This window comes from Staurois parvus, unplaced genomic scaffold, assembly GCF_062004578.1.
Source record: "Staurois parvus isolate SC_StPar_1 unplaced genomic scaffold, SC_StPar_1.0 ptg001053l, whole genome shotgun sequence".
Taxonomy (NCBI): Eukaryota; Metazoa; Chordata; class Amphibia; order Anura; family Ranidae; genus Staurois; species Staurois parvus.
The window spans coordinates 707,901-718,667 of record NW_028318849.1 but is presented as its reverse complement, the minus strand read 5'-3'; positions in this window follow the sequence as shown (position 1 = coordinate 718,667).

Sequence of the window (10,767 nt, the reverse complement as noted above, 5' to 3'; positions counted from 1 at the left end):
TAGCAGTAGCAGTACTGGGCACTAGAGGGAAAAAGGATTAACCATAGTCTCATCTGTAAATATCCCTGAATGGCATAATGATATAGCCAGCACCTGGCTACAGAGATAAAACAGCAGAATCTGTCTGTTTTTGGACTGTTTCTCTCTAATTGAAAGTCTGCATGAAGCTGCAGAGATCAGAAAGAGAGAGACAGAATTTAGAGGAGTCTAGTTCACTTCTCTGGCTCATTCAGTTGCATATCATTTGAGCAGTTAGGATTTACCTGGTAAATTAAAAAAAAAGCCTAGTGCCTCACCTGATGGATACAAAAGAGTGAACATGAAATGTTCATATCCAGTGCTTACTGATTAACACGCTTAAAAGAAACAAAATACAAAAATAGACATTCTCTTTAACCGCATCCCACCCGCCATATAGTAATATGACAGACGCAAGGCGGTTCTCTCATTCTGGGAGGATGTCATATGACGTCCTCCCATTCTCACCACGCATGCGCGGCTCCGGGAACGCGCAGCGCGGTGATCGGCGGTGCGCTGTGTCCCACGGACACAGCGGATCACCGATCTACGGAAAGAGCCGAAGATGTCGGCTCGATCATGTGATCAGCTGTGTCCAATCACAGCTGATCACATGTAAGCAGGGAAATGCCAGTTATCGGCATTTGTCTACTCATGAGCTGTCACGCTGACAGCTCGAGAGGAGAGGAGAGGAGAGCCGGTAATCGGCATTCCTCGGAGGGGACATGTACACTGATCATCAGAGCACTGATGATCAGTGTGCCCTGATGATCTGTGTAGCCCCAGCAGCACCACCTGTCAGTGTCCATCAGCACCACCTGTCAGTGTCCATCAGTACCAGCTCTGTGCTCATCCATGCCACCTACCAGTGCCCATCAGTGCCACATCAGTGCCACATTTCAGTGCCCATCAGTGCCACATCAATGCCACATATTAGTGCCCATCTGAGCTGCCTTTCAGTGTCACCCATCAGTGCCAGTCAGTGCCACCTATCAATGCCAGTCAGTGCTATCAGTGCTGCCAATCACTGCCACCTATCAGTAACAGTCAGTGCCTCCTATAAATGCCAGTCAGTGCCGCATACCAGTGCCCATCAGTGCTGCCTATCACTGCCGCCTATCAGTGCCAGTTAGTGCCGCCTATCAGTGCCATATATGAGTGCTGCCTTTCAGTGCCCATCAGTGATGCCTGTCAATGCCCATCAGTGCCACCTACCAGTGCCTCCTCATCAGTGCTCATCAGTGCCACCTATCAGTGCCCATCACTGCAGCCTCATTAGCGCACATCAGTGAAGGAGAAAAATCACTTATTTACAAAATTTTATAACAAAAACTAAGAAAAACTTTTTTTTTTCAAAATTTTCAGTGGTTTTTGGTTTGTTTAAGAAAAAATAAAAAACCCAGAGGTGATTAAATACCACCAAAATAAAGCTCTATCTGTCACAAAAAAATGATAAAAATTTCATATGGGTACAGTGTTGCATGACCGCGCAATTGTCATTCAAAATGCAACAGCGCTGAAAGCTGAAAATTGGCCTGGGCAGGAAGGGGGTATAAGTGCCCTGTAGGCTAGTGGTTAATGTAGTGGTCTATCTAAAACATGAGGGAAGGGTTAGAATCTCCATCAGGTTTAATGGTTATCTGTCAGCTTGATTTATTATTGTGCGAAGTGAGAGAAAGTTCCAAAAAGCTTAAAGTAGAAGTAAAGTAAATTTCCAAAAAGTTGCTGCCATGCAGGGTATTTATGACAGACAAGACCCTATTGGTCCCTTGTGCCATAAATGCATTCTCCTGCCTGTCAGCTGTCATGTACACTGAGCTGCTCATGCGCAGCTGAGCGAACATTTACCGCTCCGATCCGTGGCGATGTGACTCCCGTGAATACGTGCGAAAGTGATGTCTTCATGGCCTGGCCTAGCGCAACGCCGAAGGCACAGGAAACGGCAGGAAAACCGGGTGAAGATGGAAGCGCAGGGAGCTCTCTAGATTGATCCACCTCAGCGCTGGAGGGCACCGTTTGACAGGTAAGTCTGCCATAATGTACTAATATCCCATGCATACTAGCAGATTATGGCATAATCCACCTGGGGGCCCCAAAATAACAATTTTACAGTGGAGTTTACTGCAATGATTTTGCACAGATCATGCCCAATCCTTTTTTCTAGGGTCCCCCACTGGTGCTCTTGGCTTCTCTTCCCTTCCGAGTGTCCCCATGGCAAGCCACCTGTTATCGGGACACTCAAGCGAGCTCGATCCTGAGCCATGCTGTCTATAGAAACACACAGCACGGCTCTGCCCTTCACTCAATGGCTCCTGCTGCTGTTTCTGGGTCCTGTGAGGTGAGAGATAGTGAGAGTAGTGCTGGATCAAGACCTGGTTAAGGTAAGTATTTAGGGGGGCTTGGGAGGGGGGTGTTGCCGATCCTGGAAGGTTTTTTACCCTAATGCAGAGCCTGAATTATGCCAAAAAAACATTTAGTCTTTACAACCACTTCAAGGCAGACACAACCAGGCAACTAAATGGCAAAAATGGCAACCTTTTATGACAGTGTCACTTAAAATTTAAGTAAACTATACTCAACCCCAGCCTTTCTCATCCAGGGTGCCCAGGCACTGTGGGGTGCCTTCAGGCTTCTTCAGGGGTGCCTTGGCAAAATGCCCAAAAATTGTATGCAAGCCAGCAGGTGGATCGATCCTGCCTTTTAGTGCACAAAGTTACAGGTTTTTATTGTGCAATTTTATGACCTTCTAGCTGCCAGCATCCTAACAACCAATGACATCAGTTGATAAGGAGGACATCGGCTGCATGCACATCATCCTTGTTTGGCCCTCCCCTTCCCGTCTCTATCAGCACTGGGGTCACATTAGTAGAGTGAGGGAGAGAACATGAGAGACACATTGGAATACTAGTCAGTACCAGTGTGCAAAGGTGTATTTGCTTTGGAAGAATAAATCACCTCTAATGTTGGGTGTACTGGATGTGTGTAGAATAGTTTTTACATTTTAGATTGGGGTGCCTTGAGATTCTGCAGAATTTTAAAGTGTGCCTTGACTGAAAAAACGTTGAGAAACATTGCTCTACCCCATACTCATTCATGTGGGGGTGGTATCTGGGGGCCACCTTATTATTAAAAGGGGCTTCAAGATTCTGATAAGTCCTCTGCCTGCAGACCCCCAAAACCACTGTGCAAAGGTTGTGGGGATAACATTAACATGGCAACAAGACACCTAAGGTGACCCTCCCATATTGAGGGCACATGGTCCTGAAAGGGTCTAATATCAGAAAACAAACTCCCAAATGTCCTCAAAATACATAGCAGACCCTTGCAGAGGTATGTGCTTTTTTTTTTTTTTTTTTAAACAACAACAACAATTATAACTGGCAAAGTCCTTTACCAGCAATCTTAAAAAGTTTTTCCTTTGTAAATGTCACTGCTGCAGCACTTTCCGTACATCACAGAGTTGCACCCTTCAGAGGCAGGATTAGGACGCTCTCTAAGCCCATTATTTAAAGGTATTGAAAATGTTTAATGTTTAACTTTATGCTTTTAAAAAAAATCACTCTTCCCGGCCAAATGACCATTATTATTTTTTTTTATTGTATTTGATTGCATTGGCACAAGATCCCCATGGCAGTGCATATTATTTCCTCCTATTCAAATATACGTATTATTCAAATATAAAACTGTCTTGATGGGTGGGCCATTCTGAAGCAGTGAGTGTTTCTACGCAGGCTTAGTTTAAACACAGACTTCTCTAGGTGATGCCCATATGTGATGCTATGTCCCCATAATCAAATGAACCAATATCCAATGAATGGAAGAGATGGTTCAGAGACTGTAAGGATGTGAAGAAAAAAGCTAGATGGTGCTGGAAGTCCTCCAGCCAGGAAATGAGGCAGGTTCCATCTCACTTTCTGAATCATCTAATGCACACTGTGAGAAGCATACAGTATGCAGTGAAATCAGATTAAGTAATTTCAGTTCAGGAGCCTGTACAACTGTGCAAAACTAAAGGTAGAAGTTGGAGTTCAGTGTTAAAGTGCGATCTCTGTTGTATGTTGTTTTATTGTAATACTCTGCCAAGTCTATGCTAAGTGGCCCAACAGTCGGACAAGAAGGGGTTCAACGTTAAACTGTGTAAGTGGTTCTTTACTGATAGAGCGGTAAGTACGCAGAACCCCCTTCCACAGTAGGTTCACTGGAGAGCGTACAAAAGTTCAAAAAAACATTTAAGTGTTTCTTAGCAAACACAATTTCCAGGAATATGAAAAATTGTAGTCTCATACAAAGACCATCAGTTTTAACTGGATGGGCCGATATTTTTATTCAACTACATAACTTTACAGAAACGCACACAGATCCAAAAGCAGATGTTCTTGATGCATTGCTGCATTGGGTTGGAGACATCACTGTATGTAGTAAACGTTCTGATTATTAAAAATACTGCAGTTGCAGTAATGAAAAACCTGCAATTGGAATGCGGCTTTTTTTTTTTTTCTATCTACATAACTATGGTTATCTGCATGTCAGGAATGTGGACGTCATGCCGAAGTTTTAGTTTCCTTTCCTCCACCTTGGAACTCTTCTGTTTTTGTCTGATGGTTTGTATTTAAAGTACGCCCTTTTACTGGAAATAGAAAAATAAACTTCAGAGGACTGATGTGATTTTTGTATGTACTACATGCAAAGCAGAGTATTTTTCATGTGAAATACTGAAAGTCACAGAATAACATGAAGCAAACTTTAATGTGACATTAAATCTTCATTTTCTTTTAAATTAAAATAACAAACATGTTATACTCACCTGCTCTGTGCAATGGTTTTGTACAGAGCATCCCCGATCCTCTCCTTCTGGGGTCCCCCGCTGGGGCTCCAGGCTCCTCCTCTTCAGCAAGTGTCTCTATGGAAAGCCGATTTCCATGTGGGCACCCGTGTGTGCTCACTTCCGAGCCACCCTGCCTGCATCTATTAACACAGACCAGGTGGCTTGACCCCCCCCCCCCCAGCTCCCTCGTCACAGCATTTGATCTCAGTGAGCAGCAAGACAGCGAAGAGAGCCATTGCTCTCTTGCACTTCCCTAGAGGAGATCCAGCTCAGGTAAGAATAAGGGGGTACGGGGGGGCTTGGGGGATCCTGCAGCACAGAAGGTTTTTTACCTTAATGCAGAGAATGCAGTAAGGCTATCAAACTCAAGGCTTTAGAACACTTTAAACACTTCCAGCCATAGATACACATACTGTACATGTGGCCTCTCAGTGGATGGCCTTTAACACCGAGAGCCCACATATATGCATCACTATGTAAACATTTTTCTGTGCAGGGCTACCGGAAAGCTCCCAATGCATACTTGTGTAGAGGTAGCCCCATAGGAGCCAGCAATTTGTAAGTCCTAAGATCTTTTTCCACTAACTCCAGGCAGCCATTCTGTCTCTCTCAAGAAACAGTCTAGGGTGTTGGGTGTTTGTGAGAAGTACAGTCAAAGCTCATTTGGCTGTACTTCCCCTGTGGCTCACAGGAGTGCAGTTTGTTCTGTACTCCCATGACCCATTTCTGACGTCACAGAGCCAATCCAGGCTGGATAATAATCCTGACAATATGCTCGGGATCCACCCAGGAGCCTGGATCAGCACTTGGCTCAGCCTTTCATTGATCCGCTGAGAGCCTGGGGCCAGCCTCTCCACAGCCCTCACTCCAGTGAACATGGAGGTGGGGGCAGAGCATCCAGCAGTGACTGACAGTCACAGCCCTCTGCTCAGAGTGGCAGGGAGAACTGAGTGATCAGCATTCTTTGATCACTCAGTTCTCACCCTTAGAGTGATGCTGTATCCACCTAGGTAATTATGATTTCTAAAAAGAAAAAAAAACATACTTCTCTTTTAAAGATTGAACTTGGATGAGGATTGGGGAAAGTAGAATGCTCCAGTAACACAAAAGGGGGTGGCAGCACTCAGTCTCTAGGATCTCTCCCTGTCTGTACTCACAGGACACCTTGGAATAAATGGTCACCTCCAACCAATATCCTACAGGCAGCTTCTCCCAGTGATAGCAGACTAAATCTCAGATGACAGCCCTCTCCATCAGCCTTCAGTGGTAAACAGTCACTTCAGGCCTTCTAGTCTCCCAGCTTAGGCCAATACAAGATCATGGCAGGATTGACAGGAAAGGCAGATGAGCCCCCAGGCGAAGATTTCCCCTTAGGAAGAAGATGAGGATCCAAAGTATTTATGCTTTCTCCCATAATCCTCTGGCTGAACCTCCTAGGGATTGGCTGGGGCTTTGTAAATATTAAGCTTCTCATTAATATCCTCCCACCTCTATTTTCCAGAAATCCTCCAGGTGAATAGGGAGAAGCAAACAATCATGCAGCCTCTGGACCTCGGAACAGACCAAATTAATCGAACCTAGCTCCATTGGTTACAGTGAGATAAACTAAATTTACCTATTCTAACACTTAACTGAAAACCCCAACAGAATTCCATCCTCACTGGGTACAGCGAGCCAAACTAAATTTACCTAACAGAACAAATGAAGCCCATTAACTACAATGGGCACAAACTAGATTTATCTATCCTAGCACCGAACTTGGAGGGTGCTTAGCTTGCAATTGGGAGCTTTCTGATCATGTGACCACTCCAATCACAGCAGTCACATGATCAATATGCCATCCTTCACCTCCATTTATAACCTCTTAAAGCGCCGAGAGGCAGTGGTGGGAATGGGTCAATACAACAAGCTGCCTTTCATTGTTTACAAGTTTGTTTTTTTTTAGTGTTACTAAACCCAGGAACTGCATTCACTATATCTGGTCTCCCCGGACCCTGCATTCACTATATCTGGTCTCCCCGGACCCTGCATTCACTATATTTGGTCTCCCCGGACCCTGCATTCACTATATTTGGTCTCCCCGGACCCCGCATTCACTATATCTGGTCTCCTACAGTACACACAACATAGAAGTGCAATAAGTTTAGTAAATTTAAAATGCTAAATACCTTTTCTCATCAGCAGTATATAGTTTTGTGACTTCTATCAGTGTCCAGCAGAGCACTGGTTAAAGCTTGTAGGAGTTTTCATTCTCCTGTAGGAGGATGCAGAACCCCTGACCTCTGTCTAGACAGCACTGATTGGTCAGCAGGGGTGCCCAGGCATCTGGGTGAGTCGGATGTGGGGAAGGAGGGTGATTGGTGTGGCAGGGGGACAATTACTGGAAACGATCCCCTGTATGGCTCTTTCTGCAGCAGCTGAAAGCTGGCCTCTCCATCCCTCCCACTGGCTTTCAGCTGCTGCAGAGAGAGCCATACAGGGGATCGGTTCCAGTAAATGCCTTCAGTCACGCCCATCACCCTCCCTATGCACCATACGTTTCTCCCTGCTGCCCAGGCCCCCCTGTGTGCCCCTACCACTGCAGTGCTTCCGGCTTCCCTCCTCTCCTTCCCACCAGCAGCTGTAAGCACACAATAGGATCCTTCAGGATGGAGAGTGGGGGAGGGGTCAAGTAAATATGTCACATTTACCAGCCCCTTCCTTTCTTCAATGCACTTACCTGCCCAGGGATCCATCAGTGTCCTCACCTCAAGCCGATTCTTCATTTGGCTGACGGGTGCTGGTGCCGCCATCTTGACTAAGGGAGACTGGCAGTGAAACCTTGTGGCTTCAGCCAGTTTCCTACTGTGCATGACCGAACTGCGCTGAGCTTTGTGAATGGCTTACAGTGTTCTGGGACCTGTGAAATGTTTTAGAGGGCTGCAGGATTCAGGAGGGGGGCCTGTCAAAACCAGGTGCCCACTCCCCCCAGAAGACAGCGAAGGGGGGGGACCAGATAAGCGAAACTTCCACATTTGGGTGGAACCCTGCTTTAAGTGTTAGGAATAGGGTGTAGGTTAAAGGATGCGTTCAACATTGGAAGATGTTACATGTTCCATTCATTTTTTGGGTGGAATATGTAACGTGTTCCAAGATCTGCAACCTCTCCCCTTCCCTGTGACAGGTATGCCATTCCTTCAGAGCACATGTGCCGGTGATGTCACCAGCTGCTGCTCCGTAGAATATCTGCTAAACGGCGCATGTCTAGGAGATATTCATTTTACCTAAATATAAGTTTTATTATAAGCTTACCTCTAGGTAAAAATAGAAATGAGAGATGACTACGACTTTAACCCTTTGGAAGCACCTGTTTACATGATGTCACTATTTGAAAACAGTACGGTACTACTTGGCTCCACCCACATGGCCTTGTCATTCCTTCACAGTTTCCTGTAAATGAATGCCTACAAGTACCATCATCCATTGTGGTTGGCAGCTTGTAGATCTTAGTCCTCATGCATACAGGACATTTTAAAAATGGACCTCCTCTTGGCATCAGAGTTTTGTCAGATAAAAAATGCCTAAAGCTTGTAAAAGTGTCTAATGCTTTTTCACGTGTTTAGGCACATTTACAGGCGTCAAGGGCTTGAGTGTTAATTCATTTAATTGGCCAGAATAATAATTTAGCTGGTCTACACAATTTCAGGCTGCAGTGGGGACAAATACTAAGAGACGGTGAACATTAGGATCAACCAGGTTTTTTGCAGAATAAAGAATCCCATAGTGACTGAGAGTGTATGAACAGCGTGTACTGACAGTTTTTAATAATGGGGGTTTAATGACAATTTAGGTGTTGGATAATGGGGGCGCTTGAGAGTTGTGGGCCCATTTTAGGGGTTAGGTTAAATGCGGACTCCGCCTGTTAAAATAGTTTTAAAAAAAATAGGTCTAGAAGGTATTGGAATACAAAAAGCTGCTGTGGTTGCCACTTTTAATCTGGAGTTATCAATTGTACTTTTTTTCTACCACAAAATGCCTCTAATCTTTTAGGATGAACGACAGCCAGTGTTAATGAACTAAGCCCAGGTTGTGGATACACCCCCTGGGGGTTTGTCATGATGTTAGTCTAAACTCTCTATGGGCAGCACCGTGGCTAAATGGTTAGCACTTCCGCCTGGCAGTACTAGGGTCGTTGGTTCGAATTCCAACCACGGCACCACCTGCCTGGAGTTTGCATGTTCTCCCTGTGCCTGCATGGGATTCCTCCCACACTCCGAAAGACATGCTGGCAGGTTAATTGGCTCCTGTCTAAATTGGCCCTAGTATGCGTATCTATGAATGTAAGTTAGGAACCTTAGATTGTATGCCCCTTTAGGGTTAGGGACTGATGTGAATGTATAATATATACATATGTAAAGCGCAGTGTAAATTGACAGAGCTATATAAAAACCTGAAATTAATAAATAAACTCAAAGTACTCCTTGACAGCATGAGGCTCATTATGTGGATGCCACACTGCCATAGGAATATACAAGGAAAAAGGTGAAAGGCCTATGATGTCAGTGGACTGTCCAGAAGACTGCAGGAGTAAAGGTATGTATAATGTGATTTTGTGATGCCAGTATTCAGGGTTAAATAACATCCAATCAACCCACTTCTTGTGAGCTTAGAGCATGGATACACCCCCATCCTAGTTTGTCACCACATCAGCCTGGGCTCACAGTACTCCTGGACAGCTTAGATGTAATCACGAGATTGCCACACTGACCAGGAATAAGGACCACCATTGTTAAGGGAGAAGTAGAAGGACACATGGGGGTTTATTTACTAAAGCTGGAGAGTCCAAAATCAGACTCCCTTCTGCATAGAAACCAATCAGGCTCCTTAAGTAGGCTCCTTAAGAATCAATTTAAAGAACTAGGCTGCAAGTTGAAGGGAAGGACCTCCAAGGTGATATTCTCTGAAATATTACCTGTGTAAGAGGGAAGGATTTGGGTTTCTAGAGCACTGGGCTGACTTTTCATTGTGGGTGCAACCTATATGCTAGAGATGGTCTGCACCTAAATGGAAGGGGGTCTGCTGTGCTGGGGGAGAGGTTTATGGGAGGGCTGGAGGAGTATTTAAACTAGGATCGAGGGGGGAGGGAGAATTAGATAATAACGTGGTAGACCGATCAGACAGGGGTCAGTACTTATTGGTGGGTGGAATGGGGAAAGATGAGGGGAAGGCTATGGCAGATGATAAGAAGGTTCCCATGTTAGAAACAACCAGTGGAATTGGTACCATTTGTATGAAAATAAAAAATATGCAACATACGTGTGAACGAGGTGTCAATCAATTCAAGTGTCTGTTCACCAATGCCAGAAGTCTGCCAAGCAAAATAGGTGAGTTGGAAGCTTTGTTGCATGAAGAGAACTATGATTTAATTGGTATTGTTGAATCTTGGCTTCATTCTTCGCATGACTGGGCCATTATAATTCCTGGCTATGTGCTCTTTCAGAGAGACAGAGTAAATAGGAAAGGTGGCGGTGTCTTGTCTCTATGTGAGAAGTGATCTCAGACCGAGTGTGAAAGAGGACCTAGTTGATGGAGAGTGTGATGAGGCTGAAGCATTTTGGGTGGAACTGCACATGGGGGTGTGTACTACAAAGGTAATCATTGGAGTTTGTTATAGGCCTCCCAGTGTTAATGAAGAGGTGGATACTCAGCTCCTTGCACAGATCGAAAGGGCTGCAAGGACTGGGACAGTGATAATAATGGGGGATTTTAACTACCCGGAATTTGACTGGAGTAATGGTACTGCAGGATCCGTTAAAGGACAACAATTTTTAAACCTACTACAGGACACTTTTATGGTACAGTTCATAGATGCCTCTACTAGGAATGATGCTCTGCTGGACCTGGTAATCTCAAACCATGCAGAGCTTATTACAAATGTCCATATA